At 43.5% G+C, this 15,196-nt stretch overlaps 1 pseudogene; it reads right to left on the bottom strand.

The window, feature by feature from the left end:
* Positions 1–1,077: 1,077 nt before the first annotated feature.
* On the bottom strand, positions 1,078–1,941 carry LOC122106609 (annotated as a pseudogene).
* Positions 1,942–15,196: the final 13,255 nt, after the last annotated feature.

Genomic DNA, 15,196 nt, shown 5'->3' on the forward strand with positions numbered 1-15,196 from the left:
AGCACTCTACCTCTACTGCTTTTTCTGGGTAGTTTATTGGAAATGAGTCTCAGACTTTCCTGCCCAGATTGGCTCTGAACTGTGATCCTCAGATGTCAGCCTTATGAGTAGTTAGGATTACAGGCATGAGCCACTGGCACCCAACCTCCTTCCCCCCCACCCCCCTTCTGAGTATACTAGCACTGGCGCTTGAACTCAAGGCTTTATGTTCTTGCTTAGATTTGGAGTCAAGGCTGATATTCTACCACTTGAGCCACAGTGTCTCCACTTCCAGCTTTTGGCTAATAAATTGAAGGTAAGAGTCTCTTGGATTTCTGTCCAGGCTGGCTTCAAACCATAATCATCAGATCTTAGTCTCCTGAATAGTAGGATTACAGGTGTGAGCCACAGGTACCCAGTGCTTTTGATATATTTTTTAAAAACATTTCATCTCAGCCGGGCGCTGGTGGCTCACGCCTGTAATCCTAGCTACTCAGGAGGCTGAGATTTGAGAATCGCGGTTCAAAGCCAGCCCAGGCAGGAGAGACTGTGAGACTCCTATCTCCAATAAACCACCAGAAAACCGGAAGTGGCACTGTAGCTCAAGTGGTAGAGCGCTCGCCTTGAGCTGAAGAGCTGAGGGACAGCGCCCAGGCCCAGAGTTCAAGCCCCACAGCCGACCAAAAAAAAAAAAAAAAAAAAAATTTCATCTCTGTATTCAAAATATGACAGTGCTAAATAAAACCCCAGGACACACTGGGCTGATGTTTATTTGGTCCAGTGAAGTAGAATTGAGCCACTCAAGATCAGAGGGCACAAAGCTAGAAGTTCAAAGGTGAACACCCAATCATGGGGAGAGCTTAGGTGTGGTAGCGCATGGGCTCAGCTGTTACAGGACAGAGAATCAAGTGAACTGCTGAGAAGGAAACTGCAACAAGAAGATGTGGTACAGGGATGGTCTAGGGAAGGCAAGTCGGGAAAAGAAGGTAAAGGCTATAGTCCTCATCTTTCCTTCCAGCTAATACCTAGAGGAAGAGGCACACGACCCCAGCAAAGGGCCAAAATAGTCAAAGAAGCACCAGACCCCTCTAGAGCTGGTCAGCTGGTAATGCTATGCAGAGGAATATTGGCTGTAATATGGAAGAAGACAACTGTTGTGACAGTTTGTTTTCTGGCCTCTAGTACTTCCTCCTGGCTGGCCCTCTCCAGATTTTCATAATCCATAGTGATCTTGTCAGTGTTGAGAGGCCAAAGACTTGAAGTCCACAGTGCTGGGCAGCTATAACTTCCCATACTGTGCTCATTCCAACAGCATCTGCCCCCAGGCTCTGCAGCAGGCCACACTCAGTGATAGTCTCAAAGCTGGGGCCCACCACCATCACACAGGTCCCTTCCTGGAGTTCTCGCTGCTCTTCCCTTTGTTCCCAGGCACTCAGTGCCTTCTGCTTTATATTCTGGTCATAAGTATCATACATGGCAGTGAAACAAACTCCAAACCTTTCATCATTAGGCCCTTGGAGAGGGTTCTGACCACAGAAAACTAGGTAAATTGATGTGATCATGGATCAGCATATCTCCAACCTCAAACTTGGGGTTGAGCCCTCCAGTTGCATTTGTGACCTCCAGGGTATCCACACCCAGGAGCCGGTAAACCCTTATTGGGAATGTCACCTTCCAGAGTGGGTAGCCTTTATACATGTGAAACTTTCTCTTCATCATCACACGAGTTCTGCCATTCAGGATCCCAGATACCAATCAGCCAGCATGACCTAGCACTGTGCTTTGGGGGGAATGTTGGGTATCTTTGTGTACTCAAAGTTCTGGGCCTCAGTTAATTTATCAGTCAGTTAGGCCTCCTAACCCAGGGCCACAGATCACTGTCACTTATGGTTGGTGCTTGGTATGAGATTGAAGCTATTCTTCAGTGTTCTGATAATCATCATGTGTGAATCAGTTCTCCATGACAGGGCCAATGCTGCTCCCTCCAGCTCTGATCTGCTTTGCTGGGTTGAGCTGCACAGAGGTGCTGGGTCTTGGTCCACACAGTTTCTTTTGATGTTTTTAAAAATTACTTAAATTTTGATCACACAAATACAATAACTAGGTGACTAAGGTGGGAGTGTTCCTTACTGCCTAGGGAATGTGACTGCAGGAGAATTGAAGAAGGTGTGTGAAGAGAGATGGGAGCAGAGCAGATCCTTGATGACGTAGTCAAGGACAGAGTAGCACAGAATTCTGTTGTTGATGGCTCTGTACTACACAGAGTGGCTGGTTGGGCAGGGCCTCTTCAACAGCACCTCCAGTTTCTTTTTCCTTACTTTCCTTCCTTCCCTCCCTCTCTCCTCCCCTTCCTCCCTTCCTCCTTCACCTCCTTCTTTTCATCCCATCTTCTTTCCTTTCTTCCAGGATTGGGGGGATGGGGTCTCATCTCACTATGTTGCCTAGCCTAGACCTGAACTCCCGGGCACAAGCCCTTCTGCTGCCTTAGCTGCTTCAGCAGCTGGCTGGATAGCTCAAACCAGCACTCCAGCTAATTCCCTTATTAATAAATGATGTCACTACCAATAAGAGGAGCTGGACTAAAAGGAGGTTTTCAGTGGGCCACTCCTTGTGTTAACCCTTCCGCATGAACCTTTGTCCCCAAGCTGTCATCACATGCCTCAGCTCTGTGAACCCAACAGGTAAAGCCAGCCCATCCTACTGCAGTTGCCATGTTCATCCTGCATGCCAGCTGTGGTGTCTGGGTGGTCCTCATGTGAGACAATCCATAAAAGAAACAAGGCTCAGTGCTACGCATGCTCAGCCTAATGGATTTACTCCCTCACCCAGGTATTGGAGCCAGAGCATCTTTGGGGAATTTTCATCTATTTCATGAATCTCTGGGTTTTCAGAGCACATGTGTTACAATCTGAGCATACATCCCTGAACCTTTGGGGTGGGGTGGGGTGGGGGTAGGGAAATGGTTGCCCAGGAAGGACTACCTGCAATTCACTAACACCTGCAGTTCACATCTTTAGTGGAAAGCTAATGGTTGAAGGTCCTGACAGTTTTGTCCTATTCTGGACAATTCTACTCTTCCATTGTTGTACCCTCATTTTTCTGGACTATGTGTTTTTATGACTTTGTTTTTGTAGTGTTAGGAGTCATAACCAGGGCCTTCTGTATGTTAGGCTATTGTTGTACCCCTGAACTACACCCCAGGCCCATTTTATTTGTTTTTTTAACCACTTTAAGATCACAAGCATCCCTATTAAGATCCTGAGGAAGTCTTAAAATAGGTTTGTAGGTTAGAGATCCCTAAGCAGGCTCTTCACCTCCAACAGGCAAAGAATCCCTGCTTGTGTCTGGCTTCAGATGAACTCTGGGATCATTTTCTTTGACAATTGTTTAGCAAAGCTTATTATGTATGTTACTCCCTATCTCCTAAGATTTTGTGAATGTAGCAACTTCAAAGAGCCTATTTTGTTCTTTGTCAAACTATACCTCTAAAAGCAGCTTCTTTGTGCTTTGTCCTGTCACTAAAATGTTTGCTCAAGCCTAATGTTCATGCCTATAATCCTAGCTACTTGGAAAGTAGAGACTGAGAGGATTACAGTTCAAGGCCAGCCCAGAGGAAAAAGTTCACAAGACCCCACTTTAGTCAATAGTTGTGCATGGTGATAAATACATGCCATTCCTGGTTTGAGAGAAGTATAAACAGCAAGATTATTTTCCAAGGCATTCCAGGCAGAGAGTAAGACCATATTCAAGAAGCAATGAAAGCTAAAAGATCTGGAGCTTTGGCTCACAAGGCTTAGAAATTGATCGGCCCTGATTTCAAACTCTAGGACTGCAAACCAAAACAAAACCCCTATATTTGTTCAAGTGCAAAGCTTAGTCTAGAGGCTGTTGCTGAACTGCTTAGCTCAGTTTGTGAATGCATTTGCAACATGCTATTCATCCACTACCAGCTTATTCTGCTGTCTAACTCTAGTCTGATGTGTTTGCTTAGTGGGTGGTATGTGTAAAATTATAGAGGGGAGGCTAGTGCTTGGTCCATGTGTTTATTGTTGACACAAGAAGGTTGCTATGCTGTTTTCATGAAGGATATGCTTCTAAGAAACATTTGAAAAGGATTCTCTGGAATGTTTCCTTACAGGTATTTCTTGGAGTCAGTCATTTTTATTTATTGATTGCAAATAAGTGGGAGTCACTGGCTCTGGCTAACACAGGCTTTTCATGAACTGTCCCAGGGGACCTTTCCAGAGCCTTCTGTCCCTCACCATCATAACTAAAAGGAGGAAGGATGGAAGGAGCTTTGTTTTTCCACTGGTTACTAAGGTGGTTTATATAAAATATAAATTTTATAAAATATAAATTTTAGCTAGGATTACAGGTGTGAGCCATTAGTGACCAGCAGGTACCTGGGCTTTGATCCAGGGAGAATTTGGTTTGCCACTTAGCCCTTTTGTGAGATCTTGCCTAATGGATGTCAGACCTCTCAGTGTGACAATGAAGATGTGTGCAGAGGCAAAATTCAGCTTCAGATCTGGGGCACTTTCATGGATAATTCCTGTAAAGGTTATTGCACCTAGCAAATGCTCCTTGAATGGAGAAAAATGTGCTCTTTCCTTTGTAGTGCCATTTTCTAACACCAAAGTCTAATAATGTGGCAGCAGAGCAAAATTCAAGGTACATTTGGGGCTTAAATTCTTGCCAACAAGAGGTAAATTAAAATTAGAAGAAATCAAACTTGCCCGGGGACAAAAAGCCATTGGGAAATTGTTAGTCGCTAAAAAGACTGTGGAGATTGAAGAAATGTGCCGGGTGTGGTGGCACACACCTATAATACTAGAATTCAGGAGGATTAAAACAGAAGGATCACAAGGCCAAGGCTAGCCTTGTATGATACCCAGTCTCAAAAATAAAAATAGGCACCAGTGACTCATGCCTGTAATCCTAGCCATTCAAGAGGAGGCTGAGATCTGGGGATCAAGTTTTGAAGCCAGCCTTATCTGCACTAAACTACAAAAAAAAAAAAAAAAAAAAAAGCTGGAAGTGGAGCTGTGGCTTAAGTGGTAGAGTGCTATCCTTGATCAAAAGACGCTCAGGAACAGCACCCAGGCCCTGAGTTCAAGTCCTAGAAGTCCTAGATCTGATGCACACATGCACACATGCACACACAGTCATACACAGATACACACAGACACAGACACACACAGACACAGACACAGACACACACACACACACACACACACACACACACACACACACACACACACACACATCAATCTTCCCAAACTTTAGTAGGGTGGGCTTGGAGGTAGGTGAGTAGGAAGTCCTTGGTAATTCCCTGCTGCTATCCCCAGAAACATCCTTTGTTATGAAAGTTGAAGCCCCAGCAGTGAAAGGATTTACCTTAGGACACAGGAAGATGGGGGAATGAGGAAGTCAGCTGGCTCAGCCTACACTGGGAAGATACCCCTGGCCGTAGCTGCTTTTGTGGTTGAGTCCCATGGCCCATGGCCTTGCCTTTCTTGTGGACATCAGGATGCTGATCATTTGGAGTATTCTTTTCTCTTCTTTTTAAATTTATGCATTTATTTCTTCTTCTATTTTCCAGTCCTGGTGGTTAAACCCAAGGCCGTCTACGTGCTAAGCAAGCCCTGTTTACTTGAGACACACACCCCCTCAGGGATTTTCTATTTATTGTGTTGTATTTTTGAGGTAGGGCCTTGCCAACTTTGCCTACGCTGCTCGCAAGCTCACTGTCTTCCTGTTTTCTCCTCCTGACTGGCTGGGGTTACATGTATGTACCATTACACCTGGACCAGCCCCTTATTTTAAATTCTTGTTTATATACTCATGCTCAGGTGTTTGTTTGTTTTTTAACAAAAGGAGAGCATAGTACAAATCTATTTATTTACTTTTATTGGCTTTTTTTTTTTTTTACTTATTGCATCACAACTTCCTATGTTCCTAATAAAATTTTACATCATTTAAATGTTCTGGCTTCAAAAATAATTTATATAACCTTTACTTAGTTGTAGAACCTTGAAGTTTCTAGTCTTTCTTTTTATTCTTTCTATTTTTTCATGCTGGTACCTAGGGCTTAAACTCATAGCTTGATTGCTGTTCCTTAGCCCTTTTGCTCAAGGCTAGTACTACTACTTGAGTCACAGCTCTACTTGGTCTACTACTTGAGTCACAGCTCTATTTCTGGCTTTTGGGTGGTTAATTGGAAATAAGAGTCTCACTGATTTTCCTGCCTTACTGGCTTCAAATCTTGATTCTCAAGTCTCTGCCACCTGGGTAGCTAGGATTACAGGCATGAGCTACTGGAGCCAGCAGGTCTGTTTTTGTTTGTTGGTTGGTTGGTTGGTTTTGGGGGTTTTTCTTGGTTTTTGTTTTTTGTCAGTTGTGGGGCTTGAACTTTGGGCCTGGGCTCTGTCCCTCAGCTCTTCAGGTCAAGGCAAGCACTCTTCCACTTGAGCCACAGCCCCACTTCCAGTTTCCTGCTGGCTAATTGGAGATGAGTCTAATGGACTTTCCTGCCAGGGCTGGCTTTTGAACCATGATCCTCAGATCTCAGCCTCCTAAGTTAGGATTACAGGCATGGGCCACTGGTGTCCGGCTTGCAGGTCTGGTTTTTTTTTTGACAAATATGTCAAGTGGTTCTTACACTGACTAAAGCTTGTGGCCTAAACACTAGAAGATGGCTCTTAGCTTATTTTCTTGGCCTACAGGAGACACAAAAGAATGGATCAGTGTCTACGTGAGCAACTTGGTAGTTAATTCACAATAGAGCTCTGTATGCTGGAAGTGTGGCTCAAGGGCAGAGCACCTGACTAGCAAGCTTGATACTCTGATTTTAAATTCCCCACCACTAAATAAGGAAATAAAGTCTCCAGTATCATGCTTTGGCCTAGTTTAAAATTCAAAGTTTCAAGTTCAAATAGAGTTGTGAGTAGTTATTATTACCCAAGCATTTGAGAATGCAGCCCAAACACACAAACATGTTTTTAAAAATACCAGTCATTTGCAGCTTGCCCTCTTTCTAAGAGCACAGCAGCCTGTGGCTGTTTCTAAAAATAGATCTTTCATGTCTGGGTCACTGTGCAGAAATGGCTTTCTTGTCAGAGTGTGTTTACACAAGTTTATATCTGACACCTTCATAACAACAGGGCTGAATCTGTGAGGTGAGAGATCAGCATTGGTCTCTGGGAATTGTTAGTAAATTTCAACCTGGGATTTCGGCCTGGAAACCTGGACCAGCAAGGCTGGTCAAGGCTGTTTGCTTTCAGGGTCCTTTCAACCGCTGGCTCATGATTCTTTATTTTTCTGTCACTTCCTCAAAGTTAGATCAGAGGTCAAAAATTCATGTCACTCCACAGGACATTAACAAACAGAAAAATGAGCTCATGTTTGGAAACTTCAAGCCCACAGTGTCAGCATCTGATTTAGTTTTTGTTTTGTTTTGTTTTGTGTTTGGGTCCGGTCGTGGGGCCTGAACTCTGGGCCTGGGCGCTGTCCCTCAGCTCTTCAGCTCAAGGCTAGCGCTCTACCACTTGAGCCACAGTGCCACTTCCGGCTTTTTTCTTTTTTGCTTATGGGGTGCTGAGGAATTGAACCCAGGGCCTCATGCATGCAAGGCAAGCGCTCTACCACTGAGCCACCTTCCCAGCTCATGATTTAGTTTTATTTAGTAGTGGAAGTCACATTTCTCCTTTTTGAATACTTGTGGCTGCTTTCACAAGGCATCATCTAGTTGTAAATTTAATAAAATACAGAGAAGTCTTCCCTCTCTTTATTTTTGGAATTTTACAATAGTAAGATTTTTTTTAAATCTCATAATTTGTGCATATTCTGGCAGCTTCTAAATGCATAGACTATTTGCATGGTATGGGAATTACAATTCTTTGGGATTAACATCCTACATTTAGTGGGATACTCACATCTGTAATTCTAGCTATTCAGGAGACTAAGTCTGAGGATCAAAGTTCAAAGCCAGCCCAGGTAGGAAAGTCCACGAGACTCTAATCTCCCATTAACCACAAAAAAGCCAGGAATAGTGCTGTGGTTCAAGTGGTTAAACACTATCCTTGAGCAAAAAAACAAGGGATGGCACTCAGGCCCTGAGTTTAAAGCCCCAGTACTGGTGTACACGCGTATACACACACAAACACACACACACACACACACACACACACACACACACACACACACACACACACGATAAAACAATGGGCCATTGGCATGGACTAAACACAAGCCAGTTGGGCTGGACCACCGGACAGTCACATTCATAGGATTCATAGTAGGCACTGAAGAAGTAGATTACTTTGGATGGAACGTAAATCTAACTTAGATCACTACATACAGGAATCATGGCAGGTAAATATTGACAGGTGCAGTTCTGTTGGTAAACATAATGCCAGGAGATGGATTCTCCCTTTGTGGATTGTCTGCCAGGATGATTTCATCCTAAGCTGTTTTTTCTGTCATTTGGTTCTTTCTGAAAATGTTAGTACAAGCATAAGACTCAAAAATAAGGATTTGGATCTGCTCCTTGCTCTCAGTTGGCACAGTAATGAGACTGTGTAATGTTGGAGATCTGTGGGCTGAGGAAGGCAATGTGATAAAGTGGATAAGTGAATAATCTCTTCTCCTCTAAACGTGGGCTATAGTAAGTTATAAGTAAAGTTGTCATAGTTAGAAAATTTAAAAAAAAAAACAAGATGTCCAGTTAATTCTGACTTCCAGATAAACAATGAATAATTCCTATAGTAAAAGTATGTTCTTGGTTTTACCTGGCAAACCTACTCATATTACAAGTTAGATGTGTACAGAGTTAAAAACAAACTAATAAACCAGGTAGGCTCTTTATTTTCTCTAAATTAATCTACTATTCTTTTTTTTTGGGGGGGGGGGGTCCGGTCGTGGGGCCTGAACTCTGGGCCTGGGCACTGTCCCTCAGCTCTTCAGCTCAAGGCTAGCGCTTTACCACTTGAGCCATAGCGCCACTTCCGGCTTTTTTCTTTTTGCTTATGTGGTGCTGGGGAATCGAACCCAGGGCCTCAGGCATGCAAGGCAAGCGCTCTACCACTGAGCCATCTTCCCAGCCCCTAATCTACTATTCTTTACAAACTCACTTCTGCTAGTGAGCAAAGAAGGAAGCAAAGTAATATTTTTTAGTCCCAGCCAATATAAAAATTACCTTGGCTAGTGATTTATTAGAGAATTGTGTTTCCACAAGAACACAATAGTTTTGTTTCTTAACTAAGGGCATAATGGACCTAATACCATTTAGAATTTCATTAAGATTTTGTGATTAACATTTGAAAGATTAGTGGTTGTGGGTATTAAAAACTGATGCTCATTACTTGCTCACTTTTTAAAATTTGCTTTTGTTGGTAGTGGGGCTTGAACTCAGGGTCTGGGTGCTGTCCCTAAGCTTTTTCACTCAAGGCTAGCAGTCTACCACTTTGAGCCACAGTGCTACTTCCAGTTTTCTGGTGGTTAATTGGAGATAAGCGTCTTATAAACTTCCCTGCCCGGGTTGGCTTCGAACCACAATCCTCAGATCTCAGTCTCCTGAGTTGCTAGGATTACAAGCATGAGCCACTGGCAGCCAGCTTTGCTCACTTTTTTTGTTTTGTTTTGTTTAATGGTACCAAGATTTGAACTTAGAGCTTTGAGCTTGCTTAATTGGCTGGCACTCTACCCCTGGAGCCACTCTTCAAGCCCAGCCTTTTGCTGGTTGTCTTGGAGATTGAGTCTCAAAAACTTTTCTGCCAGGGCTAGTTTTGAACCTTGATCTTCCAGTAGCTCAGATTACAGGTGTGAGCCACTGGTGCCCAGATCTTACTCTTTTTTTTTTTTTTTTTTAAAGAAAACAGTTTAAGAAAGACAGCCACAGCCAGGCACTGGTGGCTCACGCCTATAATCCTAGCTACTCAGGAAGCTGAGTGACATCTAACTTACGTATAAACCCCACAAAAGTTTTATATGGACTGAAAGTTGGAGAGTTTCACATAGTCCAGGTTTGTGGTCTCTGGCAAAACCAGATGATCTGGCACCATGATGTGGAGTTCCACATCCATCAGGAGAGGTGTTCCCTCTCCGGTTGTCTAGGGGGCCCCAGTGCATTCTGGGATCTCACTCCTGTCATTTGACTCACTTCCTGGCCTGGCTCAGGAAGCCCTGGTCAGCCTGGTAGTCCAGAAACAGAGCATCACCAACCAGCCATCTGGACTGCCTTTCTTAGAAACAAGCTGGTAAGATAAGTGATTGTAATACTAGCCTGGGGACAGGACCTGTGGGTATCACTCCTTGGGCACTCTGAGCCACTCCCATAGCAAGCACTCAGGAAAAGTTTGCTGACTGAATGAAAAGTCTCACAAGATGTGTCACTGCTTGTCTGTACGAATTTGCTGTCACACTTCTTCTGGAGGCTTGTGGCTTTCCTGGCCTCAGTGGGATTCTAAGCACCTTTTCCTACTGCAGTATAAATTGTAGGGTTAGGAAAGTGAAGGGGAAAAATATGTTCTTTTCCCTGTCTATTTAAATGATTCAGAGCAGGTTTTATTATGCCGAATTATCACCAGGCTAATTGCATGACAGCCTCTCTTGTTACTGCTGGCTGGCGCCATGCAGCTGATCAACTCTGCTGATATTAAGCTGGGACCGGTGGGCATATTTTTACCAAGAAGAATTTCTGCTACCTGGAAAAACTCTCAAAGTTCCTAAGCATTGTACAAGTCCAGTGTGGACAGCAGTGCTTAAGAGCACATGATCTGAAGTCAAGCTGCCTGGATTCGAGTCTGGTTAGAACCATTGTTGGTACTGTGACCTGGGCAATTTCTGTGCTAGATTCTTCAGCTGTGAAATGGGTGTAATAGAACCTCCCTAGAAGGGCTGTTGAAAGGGTTATGATAAACCATGTCCTGCTTGATAGGTAGTTAGCTCACTCCATATTAAGAACATGCATGTATATAGGCATCGTTCATATATACTGTTGTTTTGACATCTTTTTCATTCTCTCAGTAGCTCTGGAATGAATGTAGTCATTGACATGATTAAGAATTCATGCTGGAAATTTTGCTATAATGGTTTTCTCAAAGCATTAGAGAACAGGATGAAAGAGAGAAAAGAACAGGAGTAACATGACCATAAGTATATGAAATGCCATAACAAAACCCTTAATTATTAAATTGATGAAATGTGTCCATGTAAAAGAGAACAATCAGTGGGGGAGGGGGGGGCCTGGTGGCTCACACCTGTAATCCTAGCTACTCAGGAAGCTGAGATCTGAAGATCATAGTTGAAAACCAACCCAGGCAGAAGAGTCTATGAGACTCTTATCTCCAATAAACCACTTAGAAAAAAGCCAGAAGTGGTGCTGTGGCTCAAGTGGTAGACTGCTAGCCTTAAACACAAAGAGGCTTGAGGACAGCACCCGGACCTTGAGTTTAAGCCCCAGGACCATCAAAAAAAAAAGACAGAGGGAGAGAAAAAGAGAGAGAACAATCAAAGAGCAGAGCAGAGCAGTGTGGAGGTGATATTGCTGTCTGCCCGCAGAGTGGCAGAATTAGAGAGGGTCCTGACCATTGTCAGTAATCTCAGCAGTAATCTTTTGCTTTTTGTGTCACTTGTGGCTCATGACCTGTAATTATTATATGGGAAAGGAATTGAATAAGGATACTTCAGGCTGAGCTGTCATCTTTTATGACATCAACAGTCCTACAGGCCTTATCTCATCAACTTATTAATGGTAAGGTACCATCAGATTGGCATAGGATGCTTGGATCTTTCAAAAAATAATAATAATAAAGATGCTTATTCAAATACTAAGTGAGCACAGGCTTGGCTGTGTCCACGTTCTTGTGAGCATCCTTAAATATCTGCCTCTTTCTGATACTTGGGGTTCTGTGACAGACCCACCTTCCTATGGCATCCAAGGAAAATGGACCAGGATAGGGAAACCGAGATTACTAGGTTTCTCTCTTGGCTCACTGCTCCATTTTTTTTTTTCAGCCTGGAGCTGTGTGTGGGAATTTATGGAGTTGAGCAAAATGAAATCTGAATTTCATGAGGTTTTATTTTCTGAAACCTTTTCTTACCTTACATGTCATCATCTCTTTGACTATTGTTACTATCTCCCTATGGCGGTCTCTTCTGGTGAAGATGGAGTGAGATCTCTAAAAGTGGGGTTTGCAGCATACCAGTTTTGCCAAAATCTTTTATAGGAAATTTTTTTTTTGGGGGGGTAGGCTGTGGGGCCTGAACTCTGGGCCTGGACAATGCCCCTCAACTCTTCAGCTCAAGGCTAACACTCTACCACTTGAGCCACAGTGCCACTTCCAGCTTTTTCTGTTTATGTGGTGCTGAGGAATCAAACCCAGGCCTCATGCATGTGGGGAGCAAGCACTTTGCCACTGAGCCACCTTCCCAGCCTCCCTTTATAGGATTTTTATAAATTTTGTTTATTATCTAATAGATGCCAGCCATTTTTTTTTTTTGTCAAGGTGGGGAACCTCTTTTCTGCCAAAGGCCATTTGGATATTTGTGATGTCAATCTAGGGCTGTACAAATGACCAATACATGTCTCAAGAAGCAAGCAAAAAGCATGTATCCAACCTGCCACATCCCAACTGATTTCAACAGTCTTCTGTGATCTGCTGTTCCCCTGCTAGGTGCTTGGAACTCAGCTGTGATCCAAACAGTCACCTTTGTCCTTGTGGAGCTGACATTCTTGGAAGCAGAGGCAAAAAAAACGGATGTTGAAAGTTGACGGGTTCAAAGAAGAAAAGCAGATTAGAGATTAAGAGGCTGTTTTTGTCTCCTCCATTCATAAAATTTCTTAAATTTTTCCTGGGAGTATTAAGGACATGTGTGTGTGTGTGTGTGTGTGTGTGTGTGTGTGTGTGTTGTGTGTGTGTGTGTGTGTGTGTGTGTGTGTGTTGGTTCTGGGACTTGAATTCAGGGCCTGGACACTGTCCCTTAGTTTTTTTCAATCAAGATTAGCACTTTACCATTGGAGCCATAGCTCCATTTCTAGCTTTTTGGTGATTAATTGTAGATAGTAGTCTTAGAGACTGCCTAAGTTGGCATGATCCTCAGATCTCAGCCTCCCTAATAGCTACACTTACAGGCATGCACTATCAATGCCCAGCTAATGGATAAACTTTTAATTTCTTACTGATGAACCATACCTCCAGTCCTAAAACATCAAATTTCTAAAACAAAAACAAAACAAAACAAAACAAAAAAAATGACTCTAGGAAGCTGTTTGAGCTTCAAGAGTATGGTATAAAAAAGCAAAGACTGACAAGTGAAGGCTCTTAGGCATATGAGTCTACCTTACTTAGAAGATTTCTAGCCTATATCTCTTAGAGAAAAATGGAACTGTTCTGCATGGGAACAAAGGAATGAAACAGAGTGAAGCAGCCACACTGTTCTTTTGTGTCAATTTCCCACCTAGACCCTCAGCTCACCTCTACTGTCTGCAAGGACATGTGCAAATCATTAGGGAAAAGACTGGAAATCTGATATTCTGAAATCCAGAAACTCCCTTCTGTCCCTTTGTTTTTAAATAGGCAATCAGAAGAAAACAGGGTGTTCCAGAGTAGATGAGCTTAGACAGAGGGAAAATAAAAACATTAATGTTTCAAAATCTCTTCTGAGCCATGCACTGGTGGCTTATTCCTCTAATCCTACCTACTAGGAGGCTGAGATCTGAGGATCACTGTTTGAAGCCAGCCTAGGCAGGCTAGTTGGGTGAGACTGTTACCTCCAATTAACCATCAAAAATCCAGAGGTAGGGGCTGGGAAGGTGGCTCAGTGATAGAGTGCTTGCCTTGCATGCATGAGGCCCTGGGTTCGATTCCTCAGCACCACATGAGCAAAAAGAAAAAAGCCGGAAGTGGTGCTGTGGCTCAAGTGGTAGAGTGCTAGCCTTGAGCTGAAGAGCTAAGGGACAGTGCCCAGACCCAGAGTTCAGGCCCCACGACCGGACCCAAAAAAAAAAAAAAAAAAAAATCCAGAGGTAGCTCAAATGATAGATCACCAGCTGTGAGAGACAAAGAAAAGGGGTGTAGCCCAGGTCCTGAGTTCAAACCCCAGTCCTGGCACAAAATGTTTTTATCTTTTTTTCTGCAATAGTCCTTTTATCCCCTTTTGTTCTTCACACAGAACAAATACGAGAATGGGGAGAATCTTAATGATGTTCTGGGCCAGGGCACTCCAAGGATATGTAGTGCAGTCATGGTAAGAGATTTGTCAAAGGCAGCTGAACTAATCAATGGTAGAACACAAAGGAACAAGCAGGCCCCTCCCATCTGATGTGAGAGCCTCACAGTGCTGCTTCTGGATTAGATCATCATAATTATGCTTCCAAGCCGGGACACAGGATTACAGTGAGGCTAGACAGTTGGTAAATGAGAAGTCAAGAGGTCTGGGAAAGCCTTTCAGATGCTCAGCAGACCTCTGACATAGAGAAAGCAGGGAATAGGGCATAGAACTAAGGCAAGGCTTTAGCTGGGCAGTGGGGAGGAAAATCCTGTGGTGTAGTTGGTCTCTTCAAAATGGGAAGGGTATATTTCCATTGCTGTAATAAAATACCTGAGGCTGAATCGTTTATTAAAAAGTTTATTTAGCTTATAGTTTTGGAGATGATGCCAACTCTGGTCAAGATCCCCTTGGCTGCTTCATGTCATGGTTGTAGCAGTGTGAGATGAGGACTCACCTGTTGAGAAGAAGAGAGGGGCTAGTCTTGCTCTCTTGTGAACTAACTAAGGTCTCATGGAAGCTACATGAATGCCTTCCAAATCATCTTGCGCTAGACTCCGCTCTTCAAAGGCTCCACCACCTTCCAGCATCACCACACTAAAGATGAAGCTTCAAGTACACAGGAATCCTATGTCTCATGTCAATGTTCTATGTTGTATGTCAATACCCATGCATGGCTACCTGACCACCAAGGGTGATGGGAGCACACTGGAGTATTTCAATTCAGGGATAGAGGTGAGGGAAACAGTCACCCAGCAATAACCCATACCACTGCTATGAGGTGACATCTGAGCTGTTTCTGCAGGCCAGGTACTGTGCTAGGTGCTTTGCTTGTATCTCTTTCAGTCTTCATATACAATAGATGTCTATTTCAGAGGAGAGAAAATAGAGGCTTGGAAATAGGGTCAGTTTCACAGAATCACAAAGCTAGTGGGTGTCAAGGCCTGCA

This window comes from Dipodomys spectabilis, unplaced genomic scaffold (genome assembly GCF_019054845.1).
Source record: "Dipodomys spectabilis isolate Male_0828 unplaced genomic scaffold, ASM1905484v1 ptg000043l, whole genome shotgun sequence".
NCBI lineage: Eukaryota > Metazoa > Chordata > Mammalia > Rodentia > Heteromyidae > Dipodomys > Dipodomys spectabilis.